This window comes from Pollicipes pollicipes, unplaced genomic scaffold (genome assembly GCF_011947565.3).
Source record: "Pollicipes pollicipes isolate AB1234 unplaced genomic scaffold, Ppol_2.1 Scaffold_7233;HRSCAF=8593_pilon_pilon_pilon, whole genome shotgun sequence".
NCBI classification, from domain to species: domain Eukaryota; kingdom Metazoa; phylum Arthropoda; class Thecostraca; order Pollicipedomorpha; family Pollicipedidae; genus Pollicipes; species Pollicipes pollicipes.
In genome coordinates, this window is record NW_023597035.1 from 27,006 (window position 1) to 37,501 (window position 10,496).

At 60.1% G+C, this 10,496-nt stretch overlaps 1 pseudogene; it reads right to left on the reverse strand.

The window, feature by feature from the left end:
• Positions 1-10,214, reverse strand: part of LOC119110810 (zinc finger SWIM domain-containing protein 5-like) — a 32,663-nt pseudogene extending 22,449 nt beyond the window's left edge.
• Between the last annotated feature and the right edge of the window lie 282 nt (positions 10,215-10,496).

The window sequence follows — 10,496 nt, forward strand, 5'->3', positions numbered from 1 at the left end:
TGGAATGACGACAAAAAGCGGTCAAGGGTCACGGCGACCTTGCCTCTCCGGCGGCGGGGTTTGTGTGTGCGGCGTCAGGACCAGCCTCTAGCGCGCATCACCTGGGAGAGTTTCAGGGTGCGTACGATCGAGGTGGCCAGCCGGAGTGCTTCCCTCGTGTAGCCGTGAGAGCGCAGGGCATTGACCCTAGCGCAGGCCGTGGGCAGGTGCTCTGGAACAGGACCGGTGCAGGCGTTCTCACAAGTTGCTCAAGGCGTCTCGCTCGCGCCCGAGGCGTCTAACTCGCGCCCAAGGCGTCTCACTCGCGCCCAAGGCGTCTCACTCGCGCTCAAGGCGTCTCACCCGCACTCGAGGCGTCTTACTCGCGCTCGAGGCGTCGCCGATAGCTATGTTTTGCTGTTTCTCCACGCATGTAACTGTTAAGATCATTGGCATTGCCCAGAGACGTCACGTGCCCACATGACGTCACGGCCATCCCGACGAGACCAATGACCAGACAAGCCGCTGCAGAGGCGGTAAGCGATCGCCACGCGGTTGATGGGCAGTTCAGAACGGGTAGTAAAGTGACAGGTGAAATCGACATCCCGTCAGGACACGGACGGGACGCTCTTGGTTCCACTGACAAGCCAAGAGGAGGAGAGGGGGGGGGGGGGTGAAGAAATCTTGCCGGTGAATGGCTTTGTATTCGACATCAAGTGAGGGAAACTTTCGTTAGGCAACGATGTTCTGATACGCACAGAGAAAGACACCCCACATGAACACTGAATGATATTGATTTAAAATCTACTAGCCAGGCTTAAAATATGTGACTGGTCAAAAAATACCCCTTTACCAGGAGCAACAAGGTAGCCATAATTCCGAAAGAGAAAGCTTGATCAAAATTCATCCGATTACCAGTCATACTGTCGCCTCTTCACTTTCAAAGGCCCTGTTATGAAAAACCACCGTCGCACGCTCGCGTCCAGAGGGCCCACGCTGATCGCAACAGCTCGCAGAATAGTTGTGAGGCAAACGACGAAACTGATGCCTAGAATAAGAATATCAAGTGCATGAGAAGATCATGCGGCAGGTGACTTTTTAATCCACAACCGATTCATCAGCAGTTGCTACTCTAAGTGGTAGTTAACTCATCGCATGCCGCTTTATGGTCCTGATCACCTCCAACAAAACAGTACCTGTCCCTGCCACACTTGGTCCGCGTTTACTTAATAAACATCGACGTACACGATATTTTGATCAAAAACCAACGTGCCCCAGCTCGCCACAGCGGCTGTCCCTAAAGCGTGACCCACCTCGCCAACGCGGCTGCCCTTACAGTGTGACCCAGCGGCTGTCCCTACAGCGTCACCCACCGCGCCACAGCGGCTGTCCCTTCAGCGTGACCCACCTCGCCATAACGGCTGTCCCTACAGCGTGACCCACCGCGACACAGCGGCTGCTCCTACATCGTGACCCACCTCGCCACAGCGGCTGTCCCTGGGCGTCGTAGTTGGCGGAGTGGCACTGGCGCGGTGGCGGTGGCGCGTCGTGCGCCAAGATCTGCCGCAGATGCTCGTTGTCCCAGGTCAGGTAGGTGCCGTCGATGGCTCTGCGGGGACCAAGGACGTGCTGATGCACGTGCTGAGACCGCGCCACCACGGCAAACACCGGCACACGGGCGCAAAGATGCACATTCGGAACGTTATGCCGTGGTCTAACTGGTTTCCGCACATACATGATACCGCACATACCGCACGCACATGTCATGAGGTCTGTGCGGAGACCAAAAATGACAAAAAAAGAAAATGTGAAAAACGGATTATGCGAGAGATTACGGGTGCAGTTGGATGACCGCAGTAAAAAGGCCACAGGTGGCCGTTACGCGACACCGGCCAACATAACTGCGGCCTTATTACAACACGTCGTCACGCTGGTCCGCACCAATCTCTGAAAGCAACGCCGATGACTAAGGGGCAATGTTCGTAAGTCGGGCGTAAGTCGGGCGATGACGAGGGCTCAGCCTAGCGGCATTTGAGCTCGCGTGTGGCGGATCCATGACTGCCGCGCCCGTTAATCAGGGCTCTAGTTGCAGCTGAGCACGCCGCCGCCGCTGAGCCGGCGCGAGCCACGAACCCACACTCCCAAACAGCCTGGTGCCTCTCGCTCTCGCTCACTCTGGCTCTCTGGCTCTCTGGCTCTCTGGCTCTCTGGCTCTCTGGCTCTCTCTCTCTCTCTCTCTCTCTCTCTCTCTCTCTCTCTCTCTCTCTCTCTCTCTCTCTCTCTCTTCGTCTCTCTCTCTCTCGCTCTCGCTCTCGCTCTCGCTCTCTCGCTCCGAGGCTTCACAGCGGGCCGAGCCCGTCGGGACCGGCGCAGCACCGGCCTCACCTGTGGAACACGGTGCGCGGCGTCGGGCTGGACTGAGCGGGCACTGGGGCCGAGGCTGGCGGTGGCGGGCCCTCCGACATGTTCACGTCGTCGTCCGAGCTGTCCTCGCTGGAGCTGAGTCGGTCTCGGGAATGCTGCCACTGGCAGGGGTGATAGCGCCAGTGAACGGGGCGGCACACACAGCAGCGGACCACCGCTGTACGGTCCGGTGGGGGTCACGCACTGCCTGACGGCGCAGTAGGCACCACACCTGGCTAGCCGATTCGCGGCATGACCGAGTAGTGCCAACGGCCGCGCTGTTCCATCATATTCACACACTTCATTGCCTATATTTCCTGGGGGATCTGCTTATTTTGGAAGTATGTTCCCGAACTGCACTACGGCTTTCTACGAGGGGCGGAGTACGGTGCAGTTACGCCTCAGCCCCCCCTCCCCCCTCTCCCCAACCGTAGGTACTGACCGGAACGGCGTCGCTGCGGTCGCCGCCCGCTGCTCGCTGGGGGGCGCGGTAGTCGGGGTCCTCCAGTGGACAGAACTCCACCTGGGCCCAGCGCGACAGCAGCTCCCGCCACCGCACCTTGTCCAGCTTGGTGCTGGTCGGACTAAGCGTGACGCAGACCCACAGGGCGCCTGGACAGCAGGGAGTCCTGGTCAACGCTGCCGCACGCAGCTTGGAAATGAAGGCATGTTAAATACGTGACAAGTTAGTTACAAATTAATTCAGATTAATAATTTTATAACGTGATAATCCTCATTAGTAAATAATGCAAAAGGTCTGAGTACAAGAATGTTGCGAACCATTTTCGGTGCTTTACTGCCAGGCCATCAAAGACAATAACGCCACAGTTCAGCGCATGTTCGCCTGGGGCGTCAGCAGTCTACCAGCTAACTTCTCTGCTGCAGCGCGCAGGCTGTCAGCCGACGCACCGAGCTGATCCCAGAGCTGCCGGCAGCGGTCCTGCATCGGGTTGCCCTGCGACTTCCACAGGATGAGGCGCGGGTCGGCCAGGAACTGCTCCGTGATCAGCATCAGCATCCGCGAGCCGTTCGAGTCGCGCGCGCGCAGCATCTCGCGCACCTGGTGGCCGACAGGCGAACGACGGTCACGTGACGCCGCGCGCCGCGGCACTCGCGACCCTGGCGCCGTCCGGCGCGGGGTTGTGCTCGCCGGGTACCGGGCGCGTGGAGTGCCGCGGGTCGCTCCTGCGCGGCCCGGCGCGCGGCCGCAGGGTCACCGAGCGGCACGGACGCCTTTCTCCCTCCCCCTCCCCACGATGAGGAAAAGACGCGCGTCTGCCGATCCAGGCTGTCAAGGCAACCCGAGTCCACGATCGCTAAAAAAATCCGCTGTGGAAGAATAGGGGGAAATTTTTAGGCACAATCTACTGGAAGGACCCAAAAATGACGTCAAACGTCCTGCCCAAGGTGCCTCATAGTGCGAAACAAAACCAAGCACAGCGCATCTCAAAATCAGGCATGTTCATTTAGCTATCGCTTTCCAAAATGTTCATAGCGCAGCGTAACGGCCGCATTACCTTGGCGAACATGGAGTTGAGTTGTTTGTTGGAGCTGCAATAGCCACCCTGCGAGAGGTACGACTTGACCTGCTCCCGCACCTGCTCCTCGTCCAGGTGCCAGCTGTTCTCGGCATCGGCGCTGGCACCGGCCGTGGGGTCGGGCGCGCCTGGAGGGACAGAGAGCATCGCTGAGCACCCAGGCAGGACCGGTCTCCAGTCAGGAAACCACCCGCCACATGAGCAAACCGCTGACGCTTTAGGCCTGGTCAGTTGCCCGAGTCTCTCTCACACACACACGCACACACACACACACGGTGGTGAAGACCTCACACCTAGCCGGTCCGGTCGCTAGAGAACCCAGACCCACGCAGCTTGTCTCACTTCGGGTATTTTGTTCCTTCATTCCCACGCACCATGCTGGTGTGCTGCGCTGTGCACAGGCTGAGTCAAATCACTGTGGCGAGCGAACATCCTATTGCAGTCGCCGCGAGAGCTGCCATGCTTTGGTGGGCTTACTTAGTAACGTGCGTGCGGTGTCGCGAAATGCCGGGAACATTTCGGCATGTAGACTGGCACCCGACCAAACATTGCACGTCCCGACAGCCAACACCGCCGTTTGCAGACATCGTGCCCTGACTTAACTGCACGGGCCGACAGGCGGGATCGAGCGGTGGCCTGCACTCGAAACTAAACGCAGAAACGCGCGGCACTGCGCGCCACCCCAGACGGACGCCACACCAGCCGGGCAACCACCCCAGCCAGGCAGCCACCCTCACTGGCCAGCCATCCCGCTGGCCAGCCGTCCCCGCTGGCCAGCCATCCCCGTTGGCCAGCCGTCCCTGTCGGGCAGCCATCCTCGCTGGGCAGCCACCATCACCGGGCAGCCCCCTCACCAGGCAGCCCCCTCACCAGGCAGCCCCCTCGCCGACCAGCCGTCCCCGCTGGGCAGCCAACCCCGTCGGCCAGCCACCCCTGCCAGGCAGCCACCCCAGCAGGCCAGGCATCCCAGCCGGTCAGCCACCCTTGTCGGGCAGCCATCTCCGCTGGGCAGCCACACCAACCCAGCGGCAAGTGCCGGCCGCGGCTCCCTTCCGCCCGTCTATGCTCGCAGATCACCGGTCTGTCGGCGCCAGATGCATGACGTCATCACACCAGCTCGGCCGGAAGTGACGTCAGGGGTGGACCAGACCACCACCTCTGGACGCACACAGTGATATCTGGGTGAGATGCGTGACGCCATCGCGCCAGGCGAGCGGGGAGTGACGTCAGTGACGGGTCGGGCTGCTGCCTCTGAACGCCAGCTGGGCAGAAGGCTTGGACCAGACTGCTGTCTACGACGCTGGCTGGGCAGATGGCATTACATCTGGCTCTCAGACCCGCCCCGTGGGCCTGCGTGCGTTCTGCACTTATCCACGCACGCAGGCACGCACTCACGCACGCACGCACGCACACTACGGGTAGCCTCGTGCACGCCTGGAAACGGTTAAAAAGTACGAGGGAGGGAGAGGGTACCCAGCTGTCAAAATGATCGTCCACTGATAGCTTGTGGGGTAGAACCATGGGCGCACGTCGAGACCGCTAGCCTCCGAAAAGTTGGAATTATTTTTTCTATTTGCCAACGCTTGGTAGCATTTGTGCACGTCCATGTTCTTTTCCATGCATCCAAACCTCTCAACTCAACCATTGCGTTACTATGGTAACGCGATATTTCGGGCCAGGCAGTCCCGAAGGAAGCATTCTTCTTCAGTGATAGATTCCCGATGAGTCACGACAAAAAAAAAATGGCAGAGTAGCGTAGCAATACGACCACAGCCTTCTCGGCGACCGTGCCTTCACTATCCACTCATTTCTAACGTGCCCGCGTTCCCAGTCGGCGCGAGAGGGCCGAGCGGCGAGTCCTGGCGAGTTGGCCGGGTGCGCGACCCCGGCGGCCGATGATCCGCCGTTCCGCGCGCCTCGGACGCGCTCACCGCGCGTCCCCGCTCGCCCGACGTGACGCAGCGGCCGCCGCCGGGCGGCGACGCCGTCAAATTCCGCGCCAGGGGAGCGGCCACCGGGCGGAGCCGAGCAAACAGCACCCTTTCAAGACCCGCCGCCAGCTGCCGGCCAAGTCTAATCCACCCGCGCCGACGAGCGCTGGCTTTCCAACGGCGAAAATTTACACTGGGGTACGGCGACAATGGCGTATTATCCGACCACGGCGCCTAGGCGAAAGGCGGTCGGAACCTGAACAAACTCCTTTCAGGGGCGCGCAGCCACCTTTCAGAGGCGAACAGGAGGCGCCCATAGCGACGTGAGGCGTTCCACATCGCCTGGATTAACCAGCGATGGGGGAGCACGAACTGTCTGGGCACGGCGAGGTAGGAACCAGCCGGTGGGCAGTGCTCCTGCCCGGCCAGGAGCACCGCCCGGGCGGGAGCACCACGGAATATTGAAACCGTGCCAGGTGTGGTGTTCACATCACTCGGAAGCAGGTCGGGAAAAGGTCAAACGTCACACGAACGCGTGCTCGGGGCTGTAAATCTTACGGCCGTCGTATACTTTTAGGACACACTCGTGCCGCCGAGCCTCGCACATCTGTGAATGCGCCGATGATATGTCGGGCCAGGCAGGTTAAGTGCGCCCCTCGGCCGCGGCGCCGCGATAAGGCCGAGCGTCCCGCAGTGTCCGCCCAGCGCGTTCAAACCGGCGGTCTGGGCTCCGTCTCCCTGAGTTCATTTGGACACACATCAGGAGCCTGTGGAGCCTGACCCACACCCACGCGCAGGCGCAAGGCCGTCTCTTGTCGCCCCGTGCCTCCGCCCTCGGCTGGTGCCAGCCCACCTCACCAGCGCGGAGACAGGATCGCAATGGCGAGGCCGGCCCAAGCTCCGTCCACTCAGCTGGCCTGGGGCTGGTCTAAACCCAGACTGCACCCGGCTGGTCCCGCAGACTGGTCACCGCCCAGCTAGCAGCCGGCTGGTCCCGCAGACCGGTCACCGCCCAGCTAGCAGCCGGCTGGCCCCGCAGACCGGTCACCGCCCAGCTAGCAGCCGGCTGGTCCCGCAGACCGGTCACCGCCCAGCTAGCAGCCGGCTAAACTCGAAACGGTAGATTTCGGCCGCTCTTGTGCCCGATAGATCTCGCGGCGGACAACTTCCCGGCGATTCGTCTCGGAGGGACTAACTTGCATGAGATGATCTCGGAACTCTTATATCAGTCGACCTTCCAGTCGGTTGACTGCTGCATGGCCAGTCTCAGCCCATCCCCAATCAGGCTAATTTCCGAAAGATGTATATTGACCTACCTTTTATTCCGCTGATTTCGAAGCGACCGATCCCTTCCCACCCTGCATCCGGTTAAATTCGGAGCGATCGATCTCTACCCGCCCTGCATCCGGTTGATCTTGGAATGATCGATCTCTACCCACCCTGTATCCGGTTGATCTCGGAGTGACCGATCTCTGTCCACCGCGTATCCGGTTGTTCTCGGAGTGATCGATCTCTTCCCACCCTGTATCTGGTTATTCTCGGAGTGACCGATCCCTTCCCACCCTGCATCCGCTGATCTCGGAGTGCTCGGTTTCTACCCACCCTGTATCCGGTTGATCTCGGAGCGCTGTCGCAGGATCTCGTCGGCCAGCCGCTGCGCCGTCGGCAGCACCTCCGTGTGGTGCTCAGCGATCAGGTACTGCACGAACTTCTGCAGCTGCTGCCGGTCCATTTGGAACAGGGTCTCTGCAACAGGACCGTGTCCGCCGTCAGGGCCGCGGGCACCCCGCCGGCCGAGCCCGAAACGCGAGACTGCACATGTGCCATGCACACCGAATGAAAAGTGAATCATGGTCGGCTTCGGCCTGCGAATGAGCTTTGTTACGAGCCCCCATGGGCTCGGTCCGCGGTCGTGACGCGGTGCTGAGCTGCAAAGTGTGTGCTCGCTCGACGAATAAATGATGATGAAAAGGTAAAGTTATCCTTGAAGCCATGGTGCGTTAATGACTGCTCGGGAGTTCGCGCAGGGTTAACGCTCTACGTGATAGGGGTGTACGACTGACCCAGCAGATGCGTATGCGGGGCTCCGCCAGCCCCACGGGTTCGATGAACACACAGGCAAACAGTGCTTTCGTACCGTCAGCCACCTACGGCGAACTGCGAATGACTGCGTGTCTGTGCCTTTCCAGAGTCTGACATGGACATAACCAACAGTGCAATGCTTAGCACCTATCTCACCCATCCGCTTACTCTACATCGGCACGCTTGGGCCCAGGCCGTGGTGTGGAGGCTGCGCTGACTCTGCGTCCCACCGAGAGGCCCCCACTGGCGGCAGGCCCCCTAAAACGCCGTCCCGTCCCCCTCCCCATCGACCGAGACGAAGCGGATAAACCAATAACGGCGGCCGGGTTCAGTGACTGGCGGCGGCGGGCCGGCCGGGGCCCGAGACCGGTCGGGGGCTGGCACAGAGCCGGCGACGCTGGCGACGCCGGCCTCCGGTCCGGTGGCGGCCGCGGCCGAGGCCGGCGCCGGCTGTGACTCTGATTCACCCCGGACCGTAATGAGCCCGGGGCCGCCGGGAGCACGCCGGCCGGGGCGGCGTATCGATCGGCCGTGCGTGTGGCGTGCAGGCCGGGCCGGGCCGGGCCGGGCCGGGCCGGTCGTGCTGGGCCAGCCTCCAGGGGACACCCAACGCGAGATACGGCGGCGCCGAAGGACTCCCTCGCGCTCCTTCCCGGCACGACCCGGTCAACCCCCTCCACCTCCCCGCAGGCCCCGCCCCACTCGGGGCGCGGTCGGGTAACATGGCGACACCCCTGGCTCGGCAGCCGGCGAGCTCCCGCGGTGCGCCATGTGTGTGGCAGCGGCTGGTGTGCGGATCAGCGTACATAGGACCCATGGATCATGACGCAGCGCAGCCAGACACGGTCCGCAGCTCAGACATACAACCCGGGACCCAGATGAGGACCCCTCTCGCCTGCATCCGGATGCATCAAAATCCGACAAAAGCTTCGTGTTACAAATGTGCTTGAGAGCAGGCGAGATCCTGCCGAGCATTTTACGGACAAATCTTTCGGCTTGCACGGTCCGGTGTTTGTCCAGCTGCAGCTGCTTTTTTCTAATTTCCTTCAAGGTTCCAGACAACTCCTAAAAACACCCGTAGGCTTCCGCAGGATCCAGAGTTAAAGAGCACGCTTTGTTGACTGGCTTTCAGAGACCCAATAGCCGATTCTGGTCTGAAAACACGCAAGTTATGAAAGTTCACGGCACTTGTTCACGGCAATCTGCTGCGAATTCTCGCGCTTGCGTTGCCAGGTAATGCCAGAGATCAACGTCCCGTTTCGCTCAAAGTAAAATTTGCGTGCCTGTTAATCGGCTCAGCCTACCGAAGCCCCAGTCCTGAACCCCTGGACGTAGTCGTCGCAACATAACGATGTCGGCAACTGCTATTCATTTCAACACCCGGTGTTAAGGTATCCAAACGGCCGATCCGACTGACCAGGCGGCCCTGGAGGTCACCTGCTCACCTGATATGGGCACGCGCAGCTTCACTGTCTCGGCGTTTCGGATCCGGTAGAGGGAGAGCGCCACCACGTGCTTGCACCAGAAGATGTCGCGCGTCTCGCACGTGCACGTCACAGATGTGATCTTACACCTGGAAACAGACGTCGTCGTAACTGAGGTGACCTTAAGCTTGGAAACAGGCGCGTTTTATCCAAAAGGCCTCGAAAACGGTCGATCAACGCCAGCTGACATATCTCAGTGCAGGTTGCTGTTCTGGTCACATCCTCGACATATCGGTTTCATTCTGGTGGTCAGTACGTGTTTAAAGACATGTTCAGTCATTCAGATTGTTTTCGACCCCGTTCGTTCAGATGCCGTGGCCGGTTGAGCAGCTCCGAGTCACTTCTCACCCTGGATGCCCTTTGCTTCTTACGTCATGGTGACCGTATGGCCATCTCCACTTGGGAACTCCTAGGTTCTTGGGACGACTCAGGCCTTCTAAAGCCATCCAGACAAAACACGTCCATTCATATGGCGCTGCTACAATAAGCTAAATATAATACGTACGCCACAGACGCAACAAAACGAAGCATGCGTTTACGATGGTGGTGAAGTCTGCCGTTAAGGTTGTCAAAACAACCGGTATGATGTTCATTTATAAGGCATTCTAAACTGAGTTCCTCCCCACCGGCGGCTGAGGAGGTCCGGCGGCGGCGGCGCTAGGTCACAGCAGACTGCGGCCTGCTGGCACGTACCTGTCGAAACTGACCGAAACCTTGTACTTCTTTTCAGGCTCCATGCTGTAGCCGGGCGGCAGAGGCATCGTCGGTTTGGACGAGTGCACCAGGCCGCTGAGGTGGAAGCCTGAAACCGAGGACAGGACGACAGTCATGCGCGCCCCTCGGGCTGGATGTCTGGGGCGGACAGGCATCGTCTCCAGCATGAGCCAGCGCAGCTGAGCGGTTGCGTCAGCATGCGACAGTGCTGTATTGTTAGTACACGAATACGTCAATATTATCAAAAGCACTGTGTGAGTACTTGCGCAAGCACGGCTTTTGTATTTTATGGGATAATACCGTCTTCGAACGCATCTCATAAGTTTATGGATTCAGTCATTTTTCAGCATTTTGAACGCGGATGT